This window comes from Artemia sp. Qi Xiang Cuo, chromosome 4 (assembly GCF_049724085.1).
Source record: "Artemia sp. Qi Xiang Cuo chromosome 4, ASM4972408v1, whole genome shotgun sequence".
NCBI lineage: Eukaryota > Metazoa > Arthropoda > Branchiopoda > Anostraca > Artemiidae > Artemia > Artemia sp. Qi Xiang Cuo.
The window spans coordinates 80656709-80666125 of NC_142797.1; positions in this window are offsets into that span (position 1 = coordinate 80656709).

Below are 9417 nucleotides of genomic sequence, written 5' to 3' on the forward strand. Positions count from 1 at the left end.
TAAGGAAACATTGTGAATCTGTGGAATTTGATGTGTTTTTTTCTACAATTGAAGTTTTCAAAATATAAAATATTTGAGAATTATAATTTTTTCAAAATTCAGTAAGTTTCATGAAACAATTGAATGCCAGGGGTAGTCAATCCTTACAATCCAAATTCTTAAGACACTAAAGCTTGACATTTGTTGAGATTTTTGAATACTGAAAAATTCGAAGTTCCGAATTGTAAAAATTAAAAGTATTAGAATTTTAAATTACCATAAAGTTGTTTTTCTTAAGATATAAAGTCATTGAGTGGTGGAGCGCCAAAAATTTTAAGTCGTAAAATGCTGAAATTGACAAAAAATTTGTATTGCTAGAAGTATGTAGATTCTGAATTGTTGATTTTTGTAAATTAAAGTGTAAGAGGTATAGAACTTTGAAACTTGTTGAGATTATTAAAATGCTAAGTCTTCGAGTTTTAGAATTGTATATATATATATATATATATATATATATATATATATATATATATATATATATATATATATATATATATATATATATATATATATATATATATATATATATATATATATATATATATATATATATATATATATATATATATATATATATATATATATATATATATATATATATATATATATATATACTATGTGTGAGTCTTGTTCTTTCAGTTTAACACTGTCTTGAAGGATCAACTTATATTCAGCATCAGTCGCCTAGATGTTAGCGTTTGTCAAGTGATTTCCTTAATTGAAAGCAGTAGTGGAGGAGTTGAAGCTAAAGTCTCCTTGACGCTTAGTGACTTTTCAGTATTGGATTTAATTTTAGAATTGACCGTACCAGGAATAGACGTTTCAATTAAGACTTCGAGCTTCATTTCAGATAAAGGTAAGATATATAGGTTTCATTTTATATTACCTCTCTTGATGTAAACCATTTTTTTTACCAATGCTAAATATGAGAAATCTTGCTGGGAAATTTTTGAAAAATAAATGAAATTTTAGAATATTTCAGCGAAGAGAGTATCTTTTTTTCCTACTCATTTGACCAGGAAGTCTTCCACTCACTGCTTACCAAGAATGATGCTTTAATTCTATTTATATTATAGGGGCACCTTATTGCGTCTGGTTTTATTCACATATTATTTTGACATTTGTATGAAAATTCATAGCACCGAAAAAACTGTCAATTCTCTTAGGGTTCGAAAGAGAGTTTCTTTCCGCCACTTTTTGAGTAGGGTAGAAAATTTGTTTCTGCAATAATTATATTTATTATGTAGAATATTTAAGGTAGTTTATTAGTTGAATTGCCTTATTAACATTGCTTATACATTGCTATTTTCTATATTGCATAAGATTGTATTAACGTCGTTTAAAATTAATATGTTATATGTAGTATGTGTGTAATATGGTTACATGTAACATGTTATATGTAACATGCAACATGCAGTATTTAATAATTATAGAAAATTTGTTTCTGCAATAATTATATATATTATATAAAATCTTCAATTATATAAAGTATTGTTAAACGCATCGCTTTGTGGTATAATAGCTTCTCTTCTTAATATTAAAAACTTTCAGCACAAAAAACGAGAAAGAGATGATAATACTGAATAACAAATGCTCTTCTACGCATCGAACTTATAGACATTTCATCCTTTTGGGCGAAGAAACCTGAGTCCAGTGCTATTAATCTTAATTACTTTTTTGTATAATTCATGTTAGAATATTTAAGGTAGTTTGTTAGTTGAATTGCCCTATTAACATTGCTTATAAAGTGCTCTTTTCTATATTGAATTAGCTTGTATTAAACATAGTTCAAAAGTATTATTTTATGTTTAGTACTTGTGTAATAGTTTAATTGTAAAATTTTATATATAATATGTAACCTTCAATATTTAATATTTAGACTTAATGTATTTAACTATTTTGTTTTTAGTGATACAAATTGATGCAATCCTTTGTACTGATGATACTTGTTCTCTTGGACAAGTCTGCACAGTCCTAACTAATGAAATAGGATTCCAGTGTAAATGTCCTTTTCCACAAACTGTGATCAAAGGAACTTGCGAATTAGGTAAGAACTATTAATTATTATTATCATTATCATTTGTGATTTAGTGTTACAATAATTGATAGCTTAAAACCAAGAAACAAAGCTTAATAACAACATATTATGTTATCATAGAAATCTGTAGAAAAGATTTTTTGGTCTCAAACAAAGCTTGATAACAAAGAAACAAAGCTTGATAATAGCACATTATAATATATACAATTCACTAAGTATTACAAGATTCATCTTGAAAAAAGAAATACAAGTACTTAAAAGATAGCTAAAACAAAACGCATTGACAAAAAAATAACAAAAAATTTGTTATATTTGCTATAAGGGAGCTCAAAAATACTTAAATACAAACTTTAGTGGAAACCAAAGGCCATTTGCAAGATACATTTAATACATTTAATGCAAGATACATTTAATACATTTAATGCAAGATACATTTAATATCTGCTAAACATTTTCAACGTTCTAGTGATCTTCTGTCGCAGGATCCTTTCGTTACTTTTATAAATGTCTATTCCTTCTGGTATTGTACCTCAACAGTTTTGTATTGCTCAAATTACGCCTATACCCAAAAAAGGGAAACATCTCGATGATTGTCGATAGTATCGGCCTATAAACATTTCTTGTGCTTCTTTTAAAATATTTGAGTGCTTCTTTTAAAATCTATAAAGAGAAAGGTATACTTCTCAGTTATAAAGTGTCTTCGATACATATATAAATATCTTCTTGCCAAAATTAAGTGCGGCTCAGAGCTTTTTAATGTGCTGAAGCGCATTAGACAAGGTGGTCTTACTTCCCCCACACTTTTTATTAGCTCAGTTAGTCCATCCCAAAGTGATATTGAGCCCCCCTGTATTTACAGTGGTTTAGAGGTTTCATTACTTACGTATGCGCGTAAAATCCTGAATCTGAATTGCACTCTCTTTGTTTGTGAGAGCACTTTCTTGAAGTTAAAACTTTACACGTAAAGATAGAGGCTTTGAGGAGGGGACAGCCTCTTTCATATACAGAAGTATTTCTGTTCGTTTTAAGTTTTAATGTTGCTCCTTACTTTCAGTTGAAAAAACTTATTTTTCTTATATAATTCTATCAAGAATTTATTTAAAAGTTGACGCAAAAAACACTTTCCAGATATCTGTACTTTTCATCTTAGAACGATAATTGTATATACGTCTTTTTTAGACCCAATTCTTAATACATTTGTTGAGCAGAAAATTTAAAGTCAACTGACTAATAAGTGTATCTCTGACTACAACGACCCAACATGTGAAAGATATATCATCATAACTACTGCGATCGATTTAGCGTTAATTATCAAACAATTCTTCGTAACGAACTGTAAGGAAGGAGCGACCCGGCTCAATGGTAACCGAAACTCTAAAAAACTAAATTTTTTAGCGTAACGAGCAAGGCGTTGAGGAGGGGACAGCCTCTTTAACATACGGACTAATTTCTGCTCGTTTTAAGTTTTAAGGTCGCTCCTTACTTTCAGTTTAAAAAACTTGTGTTTTTTTATTTAATTTCCTTCAAAATGTGTGTGTGTATGTTTTGTGTTTGTGTGTGTTTGTTTGTGTGTGTATGTGTTTGTATGTGTGTGTGTTTGTGTGTGTGTTTGTGAGTTTAGGTTTTTGTATGCTTGTGTGTTTGTGTGCATGTGTTCTTTTTGTGTGTGTGTGTGTGTTTGTGTGTGTGTTTGTGTGTGTGTGTGTGTGTGTTTGTGTGTGTGTGTGTTTTGTGTGTGTGTGTAAGTTTTGTGTGTGTGTGTGTGTGTGTGTGTGTGTGTGTGTGTGTGTGTGTGTGTGTGTGTGTTTTTGTGTGTGTGTGTGTGTGTTTTTGTGTGTGTGTTTGTGTGTGTGTGTGTGTGTGTGTGTGTCTGTGTGTGTTGTGTGTGTCTGTGTGTTTTGTGTGTGTGTGTGTGTGTGTGCGGTGTGTGTGTGTGTGTGTTTGTGTGTGTGTGTGTGTGTGTGTGTGTGTGTGTGTGTGTGTGTGTGTGTGTGTGTGTGTGTGTGTGTGTGTGTGTGTGTGTGTGTGTGTGTGTGTGTGTGTGTGTGTGTGTGTGTGTGTGTGTGTTTGTGTGTGTGTGTGTGTGTGTGTGTGTGTATATGTTTGTGTGTGCATGTAAGTTTTTATGTGCATGTAAGTTTTCGTTTGCGTGTGTAAGTTTGTGTGTGTGTGTGTGTGTGTAAGTTTGTGTGTGCGTGTAAGTTTTGGCATGTGTGTGTGTAAGTTTTGTGTGTGTGTGTGTATGTTTTCATGTGTGGGTGTGTAAGTTTTGTGTGTGTGTGTGTGTTTGTTGTCGTGTGTGTGTGTAAGTTTTTGTGTGTGTGTAAGTTTGTGTGTGTGCGTGTAAGATTTTGTGTGTGTGTAAGTTTTTGTGTGCATGTAAGATTTTATGTGCATGTAAGTTTTCGTGTGCATGTGTAAGTTTTGTGTGTATGTGTATATTTGTGTGTGTGTGTGTGTGTGTGTGTGCATAAGTGTTCGTGTGTGTGTGTTAGTTTTTGTGTGTGTGTGTTAGTTTGTGTGGGTGTGTGTAAGTTTTTGTGTGTGTAAGTCTTTGTGTAAATGTAAGTTTTTATGTGAATGTAAGTTTTTGTGTGTGTGTGTAAGTTTTTGTGTGGGTGTAAGTTTTTGTGTGTGTGTGTGTAAGTTTTTGTGTTTCTAAGCTATTTTGTTTGAAATTTTTTAAGTGTATGTGTGCGTAAGTTTTGGTGTGTGTGTATGTGTGTGTGTGTAAGTTTTTGTGTGAAGAAAACTAGCTCAGAAAAGACAAAAATAGCAAACCACTCATCTCAATCATAGGTTTCAGTCAACACACACCTATGAAAGGCTAATAAATCCAGCCCAGAAAAGTCAAAAATAGCAAACTACATAACCCAAATCATAGGTTTCTGAAAGGACACACCTATGAAAGGCTAAGAAATCCAGCTCAGAAAAGTCAAAAGTAGTAATCCACTCATCCCAAATCATATGTTTCAGACAACACACACCACAGAAAAACTAAGAAATCCAGCTCAGAAGAGTCAAAAGTAGCAATCCATCCATCCAAAATCATATGTTTCAGACGACTAACAAAAACGACAGTCTAAGAAATCTATAAAATAAAATAAAGAAATATAAAATGACAAATCAAAAATCATAGTTTTCAGAAACAATTCTACTATGACAAGATTAGCAAAACCTAGAGCAGCCCAGTCAAATCTATCCAAATAGACATCCCAACTATCTGTTTCAGATAACAAACACTTATGAAAGGCTAAGAAATTCAGCTAAGAAAAGTCAAAAGTAGCAAACCACTCACCCCAAATCAAAGGTTTCAGTCATGACACACCTACGAAAGACTAAGAAATCCAACTCAGAAAAGCCCGAAATAGTATTTTATATAACTCAAATCATAAGTTTCAGACAACATTCACCTATGAAATACTAAGAAACCTTAGCTTAGAAAAGTCTGAAATAGCCAACTACTCATCCCAAACTCGAAGTTTCAGACAACAAACACCTATGAGTGACTAAGAATCCTAGCTCTGAAAAGTCCAAAAAGCAAACTATATCTCCAAAATCATAATTTTTTGAAAGGAAACACCTATGAAAGGCTCAGAAATCTAGCTCATAAAAGTCAAAAATAGCAAATTAACCATCCCAAATCATAGGTTTCAGTCAACACACACCTACGAATGGCTAAGAAATCCTGCTCAGAAAAGTCAAAAAATAGCAACCCACTCACCCCAAATCATAGGTTTCAGACAACACACACCTATGAAAGACTAAGAAATCCGGTTATGAAAGGTCAAAAATAGCAAATTACATATCCCAAATCATAGGTTTCAGACAACACTCACCTATGAACGGCTAAGAAACCTAGCTCATAAAAGTCAAAAATAGCAAATTACTCATCACAAAATATATGTTTCAGTCAACACACACCTACGAATGAATAAGAAATCCAGCTCAGAAAAGTCAAAAGTAGCAATCTACACATCCCAAATCATAGTTTTCATACAACACACACCTATGAAAGACTAATAAATCCAGATCAGAAAAGAAAATAATAGCAAACTACTGATCCCAAATCATAGTTTTCAGTCAACACACACAAACGAAAGACTAAGAAACCTAGTTCGGAAAAGACAAAAAAGCAAACTACTCATCCCAAACTATTGGTTTCATACAACATTAACCTACGAAATACTAGAAAACCTTAGCAAAGAAAATCCTGAAATAGCAAACTACACATCCCATATCATAATTTTCTGACAACACATTCCTATGAAAGGCTAAGAAACCTAGCTCAGAAAAGTCAAAAATAGCAAATTACACATTCCCAAATCATAGGTTTCAGACACCACACGCCTATGAAAGCCTAAGAAATCCAACTCTGAAAACCCCAAAATATTAATTTACGTATCCCAAACTATAGGTTTCAGACAGCATTCACCTACAAAATACTAAGAAAGCTTAGCTCAGAAAAGTCTGAAATAGCCAACTACTCATCCCAAACTCGAAGTTTCAGACAACAAACACCTATGAGTGACTAAGAATCCTAGCTCTGAAAAGTCCAAAAGCAAACTACACCTCCCAAATCATAGGTTTCAGTCAACACACACCTACGAATTGCTAAGAAATCCAGCTCAGAAAAGTCAAAAATAGCAAATTAACCATCCCAAATCACAGGTTTCAGTCAACACTCACCTATGAAATGCTCAGAAATCCAGTTCATAAAAGTCTAAACATAGCACACCACCCCTCCTAAATCCTAGGTTTCAGACACCTCATATCTACTAAAGACTACGAAATCCGTGTATGAAAAGTCGGAAATAGCAAATTATATATCCCAACTCCTAGGTTTCAGACAAGACTCACCTATGAACGGCTAAGAAACCTAGCTCAGAAAAGTAAAAAATAGCAAACTAGTCATCCCAAACTATAGCTTTCAGACAACAAACACCTATGAAAGGCTAAGAAGTCCAGCTCAGAAAAGTCAAAAGTAGCAATCCACCCATCCCAAATCCTAGGTTTCAGACAACAAACACCTATGAAAGACTAAGAAATCCAGCTCAGAAAAGTCAAAAATATCAAACTACATATCCCAAATCATCGGTTTCAGTCAACACACACCAACGAAAGACTAAGAAACCTAGCTCAGAAAAGTCAAAAATAGCAAAGTACACATCCCAAACTATTGGTTTCAGACAACATTCACCTAGGAAATACTATGAAACCTTAGCTCAGAAAAGCCTGAAGTAGCAAACTACACATCCCAAATCATAGGTTTCAGACGACACACATCAACGAAAGACGGGTGCACGGGGGGGGGGGGCACAGGGTGGGCCTTTGGGGGGCCGGAGGGACTTTTGGGGACCGGTGGGCCTTGGGGGCACTGGGAGGGCGTTGGGGGGTCGGGAGGGACATTTGGGGGCCGGGGGAGGGCCTTTGGGGTCCGTTGGTCCTTTGGGAGCTCGATGGGCCTTTGGGGGGCCCGGGGGAGTCCTTTGGGGGTCTGGGTGGGCCTTTGGGGGCGCCGGTGGTCCTTTGGGAGCTTGGGGGGCCTTTGGGGCACAGGGAGGGCCGTGGGGTGCCAGGGGGACAGGTGGGGACCGGTGGAGGGCCTTTGGGACCCGTTGGTCCTGTGGGAGCTCGATGGGCCTTTGGGGGGGGCCCGGGGATGTCCTTTGAGGGTCTGAGGAGGGCGTTTGGGGGGCGGGGGCTATATGGGACCTTGGGAGACCATTGGGGCCGGTGTAGGGCCTTTGGGACCCCGTTGGTCCTTTGGGAGCTCGATGGTCCTTTGGGGGGCCCGGGATATCCGTTGTAGGTCTGGGTGGTCGGGGGGGGGTACGGGGGGCACGGGGGGCGTACGGGGTACCAGTGAGTCCGGGGGGGCGGGTTTCGGGGAGCCGGGGGGCGGGGTGGGGTCCGGGGGCCCTGTGAGGACCTGAGGAGGGCCGGTGAGGGTCTGAGAAGGGCGTTTGGGGGGCTGGGGCTCTTTGGGGGCTTGGGGGACCTTTGAGTACCGGGGGCTTCCTTCGGGGTGGGGGGGGGGCATGGGAACCCTTTGGGGTTGGGGTAGGGGACCTCACAACACTGTTCAAATGGAACTTGTGTATTATAACGACCACAGAGTTTCACCCTCAAATTCTCTTCTAAAACCCTTCTTAAAATCTTCTTTCAAATGGCTCAAACTGGTTCGCCAAAATAATCCCATAAAATGGATAAAACGGTTTCACCCAAATAATCCATAAACGTAATTTCAGCGTGTTCCTATTGTTTGGCATCTCTGCGCTAGCCCATTTCAAATCTCTAGGAAACCCTGTCCTACGTTAATCTCTTCATCTCATAAATTTTCCTAGCTAAACTATTAGGGTTTCGTTAGAATATCAATTTATCTCTCTGACTTAAAGCTCCGTGAAGCCGTATTTAAAAATAGAATTTCTATCTCTTTAGACTCCCGCATAATTCCAAGATAACATGTGATGTCAATTATGATTCCTGACACTAAAGATCAATGAAGCCCTATTTAAAAATATAATATTAATGTTTCTCTCTGTCCTAAAGAATGTTTATCCCTCAGACCTAAGATTAAAGAAGCCTTAATGTTTCTTAATTCTCCCCTTCGTGAATCAATAATTTCCCCTAGCGATTATGTAAATCAATTTCACAGGTGATATTTAACAGAATAAGAAAAAAAAAAAACAAAGACTACATGAATGTTACTTAATTCACCCCTACCTCAGACCTAAGATTAAAGAAGCCTTAATGTTTCTTAATTCTCCCCTTCGTGAATCAATAATATCCCCTAGCGATTATCTAAATCAAGTTCACAGGTGCTATGCTCGTGAATCAATAATTCCCCCATCGATTATGTAAATCACCCCTCATGTCATTCGCACGTGACCAAACAACAACAACAACAGATAGATTGACCTTGACACACACACATTAGACTCGATCTATAATCATTGAATAAATTATGTCCCGTCATCCACACGCACGTGAATCAATAATTCAACCATCGATTATGTAAATAATCACTCATGTCATTCGCACGTGGCCAAACAACAACAGATCGATTGACCTTGACACACCCACATTAGACTCGATCGATAATCCTTGAATAAATTATGTCCCGTCAGCCCCACGCTCGTGAATCAATAATTCCCCCATCGATTATGTAAATCACCCCTCAATCGCACGTGGCCAAACAACAACAGATCGATTGACCTTGACACACCCACATTAGACTCGATCGATAATCCTTGAATAAATTATGTCCCGTCAGCATTAAACTAAATTGTAGATGGCAGCAGGGGTGCGTGACACGAGCTTTAGGGTCACTTCTACTG